Raw genomic sequence first — 16,037 nt, forward strand, 5'->3', positions numbered from 1 at the left:
CATCTCTGAACAATGACTGTTGGATTTCTCTTTTGGAGTGTCTTAAAAGAAATTTGCTAACAAGATAGTGGAATTTTAATTTTTGCTAGAACAGCACATAGAATACTCAAAGCCCCACAGTTCTAATTGAGCAATACACACAAAGAAAAAAACAGCTTTTATTAAAATGTTTTAACCATTGCTTCAGCAGTTTTAGTTAACAGTAAGGACTGTGTTAAAGTTGTTGATGTGATTGTATCAGATCTCTTCACTTCTGCAATACACATTTTCTAGAAACATTCTCATGCTATATATTATTTTTCTTATACCAGTAAATGTACAGTTGCACTGGTTTTTACCTTCAGTACTTGAATAGCCTGTATATATAATGTAGAATGTTGGTAATTTATAATAATACAGGATAACTTGGATCTGACACAACATATATATTACAGTCTTTAAAATTAATCCAGTACATAATTCTATATGCTTGGGATATATATCTATTTCTACACAGTAAGGCATCCGAGTTTCCCTTCCCTTGCCAGGAGATGAAATGTAACAGCCAAATTCTGCTCTGAGTTACATCTATGAAAATCCATTAGTTTCAATGAACATGCATATGTCAGAGCAGAATTTAACCTGACAGGCTACCTTCTACTTACACTTACTGTCATTTTCCCAATTTTTTAAAAATGAACAAAGTCAATAAAAGCCAGAATTAACAAAATGGATTTGGCAGATAATACACACTCCGTCAACACAAACGGTAAATGTTTTAACAATGTTCATTAACTCTAAGAGGAAAGTATCCTACACTACACATCCTATACTAAAGGAACTTAATAAATAACAATAATAACAATAATAACAATAATAATAATGATAATAATAATAATAATGATGCTATGCCATGACCAATGAAGGCAGCTATTGTAACAGCACTGGTAAGAGGTGCTTTCCTCCTCTCTCACTAAGCACAGACAACAGCAGGGGTTTCTGGATAATCTCTTGGTTGTAGAAAAACAGATTCTTGGTCCATTAATCTACTATCTTCGTTATGGGCAGAAAATTATTTCAGCCCCTGCTTGAGAAAGGGAGGGAGAGATTACCAAGAAAATATCCCTGCATGCAAGTCGTTTTCTTCTTTTTATTAAACTAGTGATATTATGACATTTGAAGTAAATAACTTGCATGTCTTTTAGCTGAAAGGTAACATTTCATGAGTGGCATTGATACTTTAGGTTCTTTGGGGATAGATATTGGACAGTACTTCGGTACCTGACGGTATTTACAAGGGGTCCCCTTTCTCATTAAAGTGCTGTATTTTGAGTGGCTTTTTTTAGAAGCAGTTGCAATTGATTAAGAGTTGTCAGGGTGACCAGATCTGAAGTATTTATTAGGTGGAAACCTGATTTCTTTTCTAAGAAAAACATGGGGAACCATGGTGGTTATAGAGTTGCAAGGTAATCATTGGGAAAATAATCTATCTGGGTGGAAAAGTGCCCAAAACACATATTGAATGTAATATGCCAGTTCCTCTATTATCTGTTTCACAAAAAAAAAAAACCTGGAGCACACCCACTGTGGCTGACCCAGAGGAGAATGCACAACTGTGCAGGGGTAAATCAGGTTTCATAAGATATCTTTTTTAGATTACATAGTGGGGGAAACAGTTAATAGCTCAGAGAGGAGAAATACAAGTAGAATTGTGCACAGACAACTAGACTTCCTGAAGACACTCAAAAGCCTGTCACCAGCAGGTCTTTTGTCTGGCTACGTTGCAGTATATTATAATTTATTACTGACATGACTTGTAATATGTATTCTTCACAATAAACATTTTGCCCTGAGGTGGCACCCTACAATCCAAGAAGCTAACTGAACACCAGAAAAAATACAACAGAGTAGTGAATTCAGCTAATGCAAAGAGTATTTACTATTGTATTTAATGATGTTGTCAAAATATTTCAGGACATGGTAGTGCTTTCATCTGGTTAGTCTAGAAGTGAGAATCAATCTTCCCTATATCTATAAATCTATTAAATGAAATGGGAGTTCCTTATATTTGTATCAAGTATTTGAGGATTTACTAAGCATGTCTTCAGGACATATATAGATATATAGATATACAGATAGATAGATATATAGATATGTGTGTGTGTATATGTACTCTTACATAAAATATATAATTTACTTCATGTATTGAGAAATAAGTGATAGTTTAACACTTTTGTGTTTAGACTCCTCTGAATCTTACAAAGACCTTAATACTATTTTTCCTACAAAGTTCTGATAGCCAAGAAAAGCAGAACTATCCAGCAGCCTTTTTAAATACATTTTCTGACAGAAGAAAGTAAAAATGTCTAAATAAGTCTTAGCATCAATATCTCCCCCAAATGAAAAATTAAACTAAAAGCTGGATACGTACAAACATACAAGGATATGTAAAGGATGAACTGATTTTCTCACCACTGACCTTGATATTTAGGTCATAATTATGGCTATGACTTTGACAGGATACTTTCAAAGAATTTCACAGTAGATGTCAGAATTCTTCACCATTAGCACCCAAGCCTACCAGTTAATGTAGCTTTGACTTCAACCAACAGAGGAGATCTTAGTGCAAACCACATTAGTAATAGCATCAGTACTAACAGCAACAATTAAAATAGCTTTGGAAAAGACTAGCTATAAATTTGTTTAGCAGGGAAAAAAATCAGTTTGCATATGCACTTTGATCTGAAATGTAATTCTGCTACCTTTCCTGATTCTTTGGTGTATCATTCTGAAAGAGATACTTGTAAGAAAAAAAAAAAATTACAGTGCTAATAGGTACCAGTAGATGTCTTGAAGCAATAATAGTTAGCACCAGAAAACAATCTGTGTTTGGGTATCTCATCAGAAATTGCACTGGACTTCATCCTTATAAATAAATTTACTTTAAAATGGGAATCACATTCAAATCACTAGCTGATACAAAGCATATTTGGCTTGGCTGTGTTCAAAGTACTCAATCTCAGTAAGTTAGCACTGGAATAACAAAACATACAGCCAGTGCACAAAGGTCTCAGATTTCAGGAGAGGTTTTTCCTAGCTGTGTACCCCACCTCCCCTGAACCCCATTTGATATTTTCTGAAAAAGCAAGATCTACTAGAAGAGATTTAAGAGCTAGAATCCTTTGCCAAAGCTACAATTCTTTTTTTCCCCACAGGACTAAAATGGCACTGGTATGAAAAGTGTTGATGAACACAGAGGTATCAGCACTTGTGTATCAGTTTACAACACACAAAACCCATGACAGTCCCTCAATAGTTCTTTCAAGTCATTTATGACATATCAGCAGACTTTTCCCAAATTATTGGAGAATAAACCTACAATAGGCACATATATTTTCTGTACACAAACCCACATGAAAACAAAGTATGTAAAACAAGAAGTAGCAGTCTAAGTTTAATTTACTTTTTATTTGCTTGTACATAAGAAACATCCTGGGAGAAATAGATTGTCCACATGTTTTGGTTTTGTTTTTTTTTCCAAAAAGGTCAAGTGGTCTTTGAATAGAAACAGAGCAGAAACAGTTTCACATGACTTTCAAGAAGCTTTGGTAAGTTGTTTTTTTTCCCAGTTGATCTAAACAAGGTATGGCACCAACATAAGGTATGTTTTTCCCAAGAAGCTTTCAAGTAGCTTTTCATAGCAGTACTGTGCAGAACATGAAATGAAGCATTAGCAGTGCAAAAAGCCTCTGTTACGTCTGTAAGCTTTTCTATTATATATTTGTTCTTCTCACAGAAAATAGCTCATTCACAATTTTTCATACTTTACTTGTCTATCCTACTGTAGATTCAACTGCTTGCAGCCTCCGCTTACGCAAATACCTCTCAAGATGTTTGTCACAGCTTGCTTTTGGTTGGAAATCAATGGTATCATTACTGCTGCACAAAAGAAAAAAAAGAAAAAGTAACATCACTTTCATGAAATATCCCCTCTGGAATACTTTTCACTTCTCTGCTTAACATTTGTAGATGTCACTTTGTTCACATCTGCTGAAGTAATTTTTTACCTCTTTTCCTGCTCAAGAGCATTTTCCAACCTTCTCTCATTCAAATATCATTGGCTGGTTTGTCTTCTGCACATGCAAGCTTCCAACAGCTCGATTCCTATGTTACCAGCTGAGAAACCTGCTGATTTGATTTGTCATGAGCACATGGCACATATTAATTTGTATTGAATGCAAATTAAATACATTCTTACACACAGTGTAATTCATTTTAATTCAGAAACACTTGACTACCAGGGTAAGAATGTAGCTTTAGTTACAAATATGTCTCTATAAAATACATTGGATTTGGCCTTAACTCCTCAACTAGTGTATTAACAATTAACAACTACCCAATCAAGGGTACTGATGTCTTTACCCAAGCTTGTCTTTTCTTTGAAGTATTCCCAGTTTAGACTTCCAAATGCCAGTTTCTTCTATTAACACAATTTTTAAAAATTCCAAAAAAAAGGGGTGGGGGGGGGTGGGGGGAGATCAAGAAGTATAAGCAATGTAATGTTTAATGTTAGTTAATAATCTTGACTTCATAAATTACACCTTCAGACTTACTGAGATTCACCCAGTATCAGAACTGCTTTAGGAAGTGGTTTTACAGTCCTTTTGTGCATCTCATTACGAAGAAGTGAAGAGCAGTCACTTCATCTCTTGTTCTAAACTACAGCAGCCCTACATTCCTCCTTAACTGCTCCAAATTATTCACTCATCACATAAATTACCTTATCAAGCTTGTCTCTTGGAGTGAGTTACTAGTGACTTTGTATAAAGGTAACCTGTCCAATCAGTTGCACTTTATCTATGAAAGCTTATTTTTGAAAGAATCTGAATGGGAACCTCAGCAGTGTTAATTTAGGCTTCTTTTTTTACTGTGAGGTATGAATACTGTACTTTTGTTTTGTTTTGTTTGGTCTGAAGAGATGGGTGTTAATGTTCATGAAAAGAGGAGGCCACTACCATGTAGGAGAGCACCTCCACTTCCATAATATAAATATAAATATGGAATATACTTCCATAAAATATGAAGAAGTGTAAACTTCGTATTGGTGTGCACTAGATTTGTTTCTTTTTTAGTATGATAGAAAGCCCAATTTGATTTTACAGAGATCAAAGGACGGTGCAAGAAAAAACTAGGCAGAGTCTGCTTCCCCGCTTTGTGAAGACATTTAAACCACAGGTCTTCAAACATTCCCTGATGCTTCTGAAAAGTTCTGTGGAAAATCAGCTTGATGCACACTTTCATGATATCATCTGTTATAGTCTAGCTCAAAATGTTTCTTTCTAAATATTTAACAGAACACCTGATGTGGAAATTTTAACACAAAGCAGACCATGTAACACACATTAGTGTCACACACAGCATAAGGACACAGAATTACTACTTTCTTCCTTAAAAAGAAAAGAATAGTGAGGCTTCAGTGTGTACCTTCACAGCTGCATGCAGCTTTCCAGTGCTTTGTTTCACTTTCTTTGGGTAAGAGGGTTATTTTTATTTCTTGAGGCTTTCCTACTTTGTATGTAGGCTAGAATTTACTACTGTACATCCACCAAAACGTTTGTCATTAGGCATGTTCGACAGCTTCTTCTAAAGGGGAAGTTTTCATAATTTTCTGTGAAAAACTGGGTCTAAGCCTTCTGCATAGGTCGTCATTTCTGTTAGTCACACTTGCTAAAACTCAGTATCGTAGAATCACTTCTTTATCTTTCTTCCTGAGACTTCTTTATTGGCAAGTCACAACAAACTGTAAAATTTGCTACATTTACCATGAACAGCTTGTGAAACATGTCAACTTGCTCTATAATTTTCACAGGGCTTTAATTATGAATCAATGTGATGTTATGAATAGGGGTATTCATAGCTAATGCTTTCAACATGCAGTAAGCAATATTTCTATTACTTAAACGTTGCTCACATCCACAGGCACTTCATTCTGGATTACTTCTTTTGTGAATACCCAGGCATATGCATTTTACTCAATCTGATGGCCAAGTTAAAAAGGAAATGATGCATTTTCCATGGAATTTTACATTGCAAATAAGGATGAATTTTCTAACTGGATAGTTGCAATTCTCTTGAGACTGTTTGTGAGTGACACTATATTTTATCTGCACATTGAAAGAACACACTTATCAAATGGAAACGAAGAAGAAAAATTACAAGAGATTTGATCTTCTTTACAGCTTCTAATAGTAAAATACACTGTATGATTAATGAACCTGTCAACTATAATGGGAAGAATATGTAACAAGTAACTCTGCATTACTTGTTTGCGATTTTTATCTTTTATAAATGCAACCATGTGCAGGATGATAAGATTAACTCTTTGTGCTTTTAAGTGAGCATTATACGCAAGAATAATACAACCTCCACTGTTTCTTGTCTTTCTGTCAATTCTCACTCTTAAGAATTGCAGTTTTCCCTAATCCCAAAATAACTATATTATTTGGCATATTTGGCATATCTACACATCTACTGCTGGATAAATTATTCAGAAGGATGAAAGACAAAAAGGTCCACGTAGCTCACCTGTCTCTTTCCATTTAGTTTCTCATGTTTTGTACCCTGCAGCATTTCTGTGTCAAACAAAAGGGGTTTTAGAATTTATTTGGGATTTTTATAGGGTCTACAAGAGGGCAGTCCTAGGCACACTGTGAAACCTACCTGCCATCAAGGCAGCATGACATGAGGGATATATGTCTTACAGATCTATATTAACTTTGAGATGCCCTTTATGTCATTTTGTATCCTTATGTCCTATACTCTAGGAATAACATTGAGAAAAGTACTTTTCATATTCCATTAACTCAAAACTTCAGGAATCCTAATGTTGTTTAAACTTCATTGCAGTGGTAGGGCCTTGGCACAGGAGTCAAATCAGGGATTTCTGGCGGTTTTCTCACCACCTATTAGGAGTGAATAGGAAGGGCAGACTTTTTGCATGTAATATTCAGAAACTTCATCATATGATAGTCGCCAGATATCTCTAAGGAGGACATAAAAATAAAATGCTTATGAAATTTCTGTGCCCTCAAAACATTAGCATTAATTGTCCAGTGGCATTAAAATAAGAGGAAATTATTTATTGTCCTTAATTTCACATTTACTTCTTGACATTCAACTACCTCATTGCCTTTAATTGCCTTGGGTAAGCTGTGCCACTGAATAATACACATAGTTTCTATATGTACAGAAACTCTGAATTAGCAATATGGGAAGTGTTTGTAATTGGAATCAAGTCTCAGTCTGTCTCTTTGTTATTCATGAAACAAAATTTTCTGATCTGATCAGAAAGAAAAAATTCAATAAGGCTTTAATGTACTTGAAAATGGGCACACAATGTATGAAAAGTCCATCTCCCTTTAGCATTTGAGAGCTTAAAGTTTTAAAATACGGTTCTAAACTAAAGTACATGGTGTAGTCAGACCTGGGGATGGGGGGAAGCATTTGGTGTGGTATGGAAACTGGAAAAAATATCTGTGATAATAGCGTATGCCATTATGAAAATTAATTTGTTGCAAAATACACCATTTGTTGCAGGGCATTACTTATTGTAACATCACTTCATCAAGTTAGACTAGTAACATTAACAGTGCAATGCCATCATATTAACTATTCAAAACATTCTTTAATATCAGTCCTTATTGCTCACTGTGTTTACTTTTTTATTTGGGAAAAACAAAAATCCTATAAACTGAACAAAAAGTTCTAAGGTACAGTAATACTTATACAGAGAAAAGGTGAAATTTGTTCACTTCATTGGTAGCATGACACTTCAATGATATGTCTTCTGGAAACTTTCAAAAGTGCAAACCAGTTGTGCTATTTTTTGTACAGATATCCCATGTTTCTGAACTCAGGCAAATCGTTAAACAGAAGGGAATTATCAAATACGATTTCTACTGGTTCTACATTCACACAGAATTGCACATCCAAGAAGGTTTTATAGTCCTTTAGAAGTCAAAGAAAAACAGAGGCAAATTAAGTCGATTACTTAATAGAGAATTAACCATATGATGCAGTGCAGACTGAACTATCCAATGACATTTTGCCCAAACAAGAGGTTAAATATGAAAAGCTGCTTAACAAAGTCAGTTTCAACAGCAGAATAGATATTGGGACAGAAAAGGAAATTAGTAGGTTAAAAAAAGAAAAAAGTTTGATTAAATAAATGCACTGAAATTCTACACTTAGGATATTAAAGAATGACAAGAGAAAAACATTAACTATTAGAGATGCAGGAAGAATGGACAGGGGAGGAACTGTGGACACTGAAATAAAGTACTCATCTTGAAAAGGGAATAAAAGCAGTCTTAGGGTGTTGCATATGAGGTAAACTAATGTCTACAGTCATTAGCACATACTGAAACCATTGTTGCTGTCATTATTCCTAAACAATCCATCTTTAAGTGCTGAAAGGAGAAGCTGACAAGAAACAATCAACAAAGATTTTGAGGACATACTATGTCAAGCCTGTATAAATTTCTCCTGTGAGAGAAAAATTGTTCTTTTAGCTGGTGGAAAATAATAGATCTAAATTAGCTTGACATTAGTAAAGCTTTTAAAGCTGTCTAAACAATGTATTAATAAACAAACTAGAGAAAAGATAGCCCACATGAAAAGACTACAAGACAGAAAGTAAAAAAATTGGACTCAGCAAATTAAGTAGGATAGACAGAGGATAATTCAGCAATCATATTACTCTTCTAGAGAAGAAAATTAATAAAATATGAACACAGCAACAAAGAATTACAAGAGATTTACAAAGCATAACATAAAGAAAAGATGAAAAAATACAACTGCTTAGCCTGAAAAGTTGGTTTTTTTTGTAATACATATCAAAAAGACAATGGTCAATATTCTCCGTATCCAATAAGAGTGGAAGTACTTATCTTAATTTGTAACAGGACACATTTAAGTTAGCTATCAGGAAAAAAAGTTCCAGCTGGTGCTAAAATAGACCTTCCATTCAAAGTTTTTTAAAATGTAGTATAAGTAAACATCTGTGAGGAATGATCCAGGTCTGAGTCCTCAGCCTGGTAGCACAAGAAGGAACTAGATAATCTGCTCAAGGCAAGTTCCATACAGCTTTTTATACTCTCTGTAACATCAGATTTACCTTCTAAGGCTAGCTTCTAACAGGCTTTACATGGCTTCAAAGGAGAGAGAGGTGATCAGAGAGACTGTGAGTCCACATACTAAAAAAGACAACATACGCCCTCTTGATACTGTCTGTTACGAAGCAGCAGTTGGAGGATTAGGAGAGTCTTGGACAACCTCAAACAATGACTGCCCTGTGGTATCATCACACTAAAGAGGGAAAAATACTGTAATTCTTCCCAGAACAAAGAATAGGAATGAAAAATAGTAATTGACCTTTACCAGTCTACTCTTATGCTCACTCCTGAATTCAAAACAAATCGTCAAGTGCTCATCTAGCTCAGCTTTCAGTGCAGAGAACTACATTTATATACCATTCTATGCTGATGCAGTGGCCTCTTATATGGTACCAACTGTAGTTTGCAGTAAAGGTATTATGTGCACCAGTACACTAAAAAGAGACCCTGTAGCCTAACATAAGATATAAATAACTGAATCTGTGCCCGATGGTCTAGGTCAATAGGCAGCAGCTCCACAGGCTGATCTTACAGCCACCCTCTTCTTTCAGCAGAACATACTGACGCTGGTTGCCTTCACAGGATGTTAAACTTGACAAGATATCACTGATATGATTTGTCTGCTGTAAACGTCCTGTAGCCAAACTGTCCTCTTCTATGTAAATGCTTACTGAAAGAAATGTCTGAAACACTAGATTAAGTGATGATGTAGCACTTCAAAGGCTGGAGAAATCAGACATTTACCAAGTTGTCTGAGTTGGTAAGTAGCAGTTTATTTTTAGTGTCTTCAGAATTGGTGTGAAATGCCTTCCCTGGCTAGCATTTCTGTTCTGACTATACGAGCAGTCAGTTAATATGTTAACATATTGTACTTGCCAAAATAAAATCCTTAAACCACACCCACTGACATTAATGATAGACTGTGGAAAAGTTATTAATAATCTGAGTTCAAGTTCTGCTACCAACTGTCAAATAAAGTGTTACCTACTGAATTCATAATACAACACTGGAGTGAGGGAATTCTCTGCATTTAAAAGATGTATTGATGTAACTATATTAGTTTTCCATTGTGTATTTTATGTCAAACAGCATAAAGTACTATTCTCATTTGTACCATTATTTGCTGTTCTGTCTATTATCCCTGGAGGAAAAGGGACTGTGAACGTCTAGTTATTCTTTCAGCATTTACACTTCAATATGTATAGAATTTTTTTCCAAGGTCCTCAATTTACATGATCATTTTTCAAGCACTAGCATGTATAAAGCTGATTTTTGGCTTTTTTTCTGTGCTAGTTCGTAAAAAAAGTTTACAGCTTTATTCCCAAGTAAAGCTGGCTGGAATTTTTTGAGGAATGGCATTTAACTAGAAAATGTGATTTTGTAAAAAAAAGAAGAATTGCTGCAGAAATGCACTAGTTACCAAATATTTAGTCAGGAAATTCTGCAGTGGAATGCTTGACTTCCCCAGCTTGGTCACTGAGAGATGGATCTGAATTTACCACATGCACCACCAGTCCTCAGACACTAGCTTGTTCTGAAGTTCATATTTAATTCTTCTCCAACTCTTGTCCACTGTAAAGACCACTGGCCGAAGTGATTGTCATTACAATTCAGAAGTCACTATGGCACTGAAAATTTGTCTTCTGTGCACCAGCTCTTCCATCTTTTCAACTAGGCGTACAACCACTACTCTGTTGGGAACTGGTTATCTGTTTGACCATCTGACAGTGTCAGTAAATGGGATTATTTATAGTTAGCAAAGGACTTCAGCGTTCCTATGATGACTTGGTACATTCCTCTGGAAATAAAGCGTGACATTTAAAGAAATAGCATGTTAGAGTAAGGTTACAATACTTTAAGTCCCCCTCTGTTGCATCAAGAACTTTGTCACTCTGTGTTTGTTGTTTTATAGAAGATATAGGCTAATTAATTGGGTAAAGGCATCCCCTTCATTTTTCTCTGCAATTTACATCTTGTGTCTCTGAGAAACTCCTTTGAGGCAGTGACAGTAGACCCCTAATGCAATTCAAGATACTGAGGCTATTCCAACCCCTATTTTCTTACACTCTTGGAAAATCCACCACTGCCTGTCAGAGAGCTGAAGTGCACCAGTTCCAACAATGCCTTGGGTTTGTTTCTTATGTGAAACAAAACCAAGCAGCCTATTCCATCTCCACAGTACCTGGGGACATTCCAGCTGAAAGAAATCTGTGAAGACACTTGTAAACCAGAACAAACTTAACAGAACATTAGCTAGAACAATGAGGATTTAAAATACTGTAACTCTGCAAAATTTTTCACTACTGAATCACTTTCAGTAGTGCAGGCCAGATGCAGTAGGTGAAGGAGAAACCACTGCAAGGAAATGTCAAGCTTGCTAGTTTGGAATGAACCCCTATAGCAGAAGATAATCATGATTTAAAACTCTGCGGCAGCATTCTTCACCTACTGCAATACAGACATTGTTAGTGCTTGTGGATATTGGCAGTTGTTACATGCAATTACTCATATTACTTTATAAAGTGCTTTGTAACTGCACTCTGGTGATTCTGACAGTGTTTTTGTGTCCCTTGGCTGTTTGAGTGTCTCATTGTATAACCTCATGATGTTGTTTTTGGAGCAAAGCTGTAAAACTGCAAAATGCACCAGAAATGTTCATGTACTTAAGGTGACTCTGATGAGTGTGTTTAACTTTCAACACATCCCTCTGAATACAAAACTCAGGTCCCAGCCCTGAATACTCATCCACAGCTGTTATAAATTAATTTATGCCCCTGATGATGGTCAATGCTACAAACTAAAGCATCAGAGAAACAAGTTATTTAATGATTTTCATAGGCTACTTTTAACCTCTCATTGTCATCTTATTTTCATATTTATAAGAACATAGAGTAGATGCAACTTCATCGTAGACCCATTCAAGAGCAGAATATTGGCATTCAAAAGTGAAAAATCATACCACTGGTAATAAAACCCCCATATTGTTAACATAGAACAAGTATTACTTTCACACTTTCAAAGGAATAAAAACATAAAATGTGAATTTGAACAAATGGGCAATAAAATACTTGTGAAAAATGAGTGTATAGGCTATATATATTGCATATGACAAAGAGATGAGAGTATTCTGGTGGATGAAAATCTCCAGGTGTTTCCTAATAGAGAATTAGGGCATTTTTTGAGCTTAAGAATTTTACACTTGACAGATGCCACTTCCTGAACCTTCTGGTAACACTGTAGATGTACTAGGGAACCCCAAGAGGCAACAGTAGATTTTGTTTTCCTTCTTTGCACTTCATGCAGGGTCTTCTAGGTCAGCTGCTTGCTAAAAGCCTCCTCCAGACAGCCTACCAGGTCCAATGTTGTGTACACACAAAATGCAAAAATTATCTGGGGGTGGAACACGCTGTGAAATTGTAAAGAATCATTATAGTTTCAGAGACACCAACTTTGAGCAGCAGATTTTTGGTACAAAAGATTGATTAGTTTAATGGTAATGACTGCTGACACTTGCTACCTAATTAAAACAGTTTTACTATAATTCTTTGCCCTGTGATGAAGATGCACTTTTCTGGAGATTTCATGTTCTAAGAATGGGAGTCTTTGTAAACATTACTGAGTAAAAATAAGGATTGTCATTATTATGCAGTCTATATGCTAGAAGCTCCTGAAAGCATCAAGCTTTTCTCTACTCCACCAATCTGTTACTCTTTCTTGCTAATGTAAATAGATCGTCTGTAGAAGAAAAATCTGTAATTTTTTGGACTTCAGTTTTGTTGGTACGGCAAAAAGACTTACAAGTTTCATCTAAATTAAGGTTTATTTTGATCTCAAATTTGCCCCTCTCTAGCAGAAACATCAGGAGATCAACAGAAGAATGATTTTTCTGTAGTTTTCAGCTGACAGAATATATGTTCTCTAATAAAATATATACAGAGCCCCTACTCTCCTACCACCACTTTCTGCCTTTGAAAGATGGGTGTGCATTCCAGATTTGCCACTTAAACACATTCCTTCATCTTTTTTCCCCCAGTTTTATCACCTTCTCATTTGCTTGTAAGGGGTCCATTTCCTCGCCTCTAGTCAGTCATTTGAGTTTTTATGGGGAGGGCTGCCGGTCAGAACTAATTTTGTTATCAGCTTAGTAAACATAGCAGTCTAGGAATCAAGGAGCAAAAACCACTGAGTTCAGTTGTAATTAAATCAAAGTCACAAAAACATGATCTCTCCAAAACTGTGCTTGGGAATACTGAAAATGCTCACAAACTGTAGGAGTTATAGCAAAGAGAGGGCAGCACTTTTGTGACAGTCATCCTCATAGCTTTCAACAGAATTGCATTCTAGCAATAGGCCAAACCCAGGAAAATGCTGCCTGAGTACATTGAAAATACGATTCCCTCATATTAGTGCGTAAACTGTTAATAATTCAAATAGAAACAGTGGCTGAATAATAAAACTTTACGTCGCATCCTCATAATTTCTGAAAGTCTTACGGTAGCTGCATTAAGGAAGCAGGGAGTATGCAGTAAGATCTCTACCCTTTGTAATGTAGATGTCTTTTTAAAGAAGGTGTGATTATATTCTGAATAGGTCAGCCTCTGTGCCTGGCATTTCTTCTCTCTTTCCTATGACCTTTTACTAAGTAAGTGGGGTTTTTGCACTCTTATTGGAACTGTCCATCCATCTGAGGCAGTGAATGTGAGAGGCACAGTTTGACCATATCAGAATTACTGCACTGGGTTACTGCAAAGGCAGTAGCCACCTACTGTGGGTGGAACTGTTTCTTCCTTAACAGCATGTCTCCAATTCAGGTTTAACTTTACTTTGTCTTCTGTTTGTTCATCCACATTTCTAAAGATTTAAATAAATGTGCAGTCACATTTGTTCATGGAAAGTAACAAATGAATAAAACGGCACTGGACAGATTTGAGTTTCACAATGTATGCCGAAACAGATGTCTTCGTTTGAATGGCTCTGGAAAGAATTATTAATATGGACCTTCTTTGGTTATGAAAGAGACAATTAGGAGCTTTAATCCAATATCTAATATTTCAAAAATGTTATTTTTATTAGATTTCAGCAGCAAAGAATACCATTAGATAGATCACCAGTGTAATAAGCAACATGATGCTGGGTTCCACCCCATTGTGATATTTTAAAAATACAGTCTACCAGTGCCAACCTTCAGATTTCCCATGGGAACATTTATAGGAATACAAAGCTCAACAGGCAGCACTGATGCTGTATTAAGGATTTGTGTCATTTTCACTACAGAATAAACATGCGCTATAAAGTGGCATGTAAGATTTTATTAGTAGAGAACTGAAGTTTGGCTTATATGAAGGATTTGATTCTGTTCAACACAGCACAGAGCTATCAAATTTTCAGAATTTTTACTGCTGTACCAAGGCAAAGGAGTGGCAAACATTTAAATCTTTTGTTAATGAACCAGCCTTTAACCCATCGAGAAATAGCTTTAAATATGGTTTATAATCTGTTCAATGAATTTGATAGCTTTAGCTTGGTCCCTACTGGATACTTTTCCATATTTCAAAAACTACTCTGCTTCCTAAATTTGGCACAGCTAGCAATTTTTGGTGATACAAAGCCAAGAACTGAAATCATAGGGTGTTGGAGGTTGGGTTTACGGACTATTGGAGAAGCTGTGAAGAGGAGAATATACAAGGTCTGTCACAGCCATCTGTCCCCACCCAAACAATTTAAGGAACAGAAATGCTAACTGATTTGCTCAAAAGGTGCAGGCCTTTGCAGGCTGCCATATAGGGATGCTAGAACTAATCCTGACCTGAGAATGTGCACTCAAATAATTCAGTGTAAGACCATAGTAAAGCATCATTACAGCAGATAAACAAGATTACATACTCATTCTCTCACCAATAGGTCTAAATGCTTTACAGTTAGTTCTTCATGGGTGTCTGTCATACAACTATGGTGAAGGCAAGGGTTAGGGACCAATACTAGAGTTGTAGTTCAAGAGTTATATAGAAGTCTTACTTCCTAAAGCCATAGATCTAACTGCCAGCAGAGTAAAACACTTCATGACTTTTCTGTGGCTCTTTTGGATCAGTGAGTACTAGAAAATGCTGTAGCTCAGTCTGTGGCAAAGAGCATCAAATACGATGTGGTGTGTGGACAAATCCCGAGAAATCTCCAATGCTGTAGTCCATGCAGCTCCTGTTTGGAACTGTCACTTGAGAAGTTCTCTGGCAGAAGCGTCTCACTTAAGGGGCTGGGATGGAATGAGGACAATGGTTTGAGAGAGCAGATATTACAGTCACTTTAATTACTTCCACCGTTACTTTTCAATGACTGCAGCACAGTTAGAAACATGGGCCTTAACTAAATTCTTGCAACTCCTAACAGCCCTGGCTCCAGCTCTCATCCTAGTCTCTTGGCTGATGAATACAAGGGATAAATATTTTAAATCTCTTGTTTTCCTGAAATCTGAGTCTAGTGTAATTATAGACAATGACCCATACTCGCTGATCATTTGAATGCAAGTCCTGAGCAATGACCACTGCCACTCAGGTTTCACATTCAGAACACCAGCCACCAAAGACTTTGGCTTTCTGATGGATGGACGGGCGGCCTGGGACTGAGACTGCAGATAGTTTTCTGGAGGACAGAGATAAAAGATATGGGTCCATCATTAGATCTTTAAAAGACTGAAAACTTGAATATGGGCTAGAATCAGCAGACACCTTTGACAGGTGTGGGTGAGTCTAGCCTGTTAAGTACTTAAATTAGGTGAGGGTTTGTGGCACGATGGATTGAAGAATAGAGTTTGTAGCTGGATTCTTTCAACACAGCTACACATTTCTAATGAAGACTGAGGAAAATCTATTCATACGATATCTGCAGCAG

General features: G+C 36.2%; 1 long non-coding RNA gene across 1 annotated transcript in view; it reads right to left on the reverse strand.

The window, feature by feature from the left end:
• Nucleotides 1–14,106: 14,106 nt before the first annotated feature.
• The window catches only part of LOC129735639 (uncharacterized), a 45,919-nt gene continuing 43,988 nt past the window's right edge, over nt 14,107–16,037 (reverse strand). Inside the window, exon 3 of the long non-coding RNA XR_008731409.1 lies at nt 14,107–15,402. This is a non-coding gene — a long non-coding RNA (uncharacterized LOC129735639). The remainder of the gene's footprint in view (nt 15,403–16,037) is intronic.

Source organism: Falco cherrug, chromosome 3, assembly GCF_023634085.1.
Source record: "Falco cherrug isolate bFalChe1 chromosome 3, bFalChe1.pri, whole genome shotgun sequence".
Taxonomy (NCBI): domain Eukaryota; kingdom Metazoa; phylum Chordata; class Aves; order Falconiformes; family Falconidae; genus Falco; species Falco cherrug.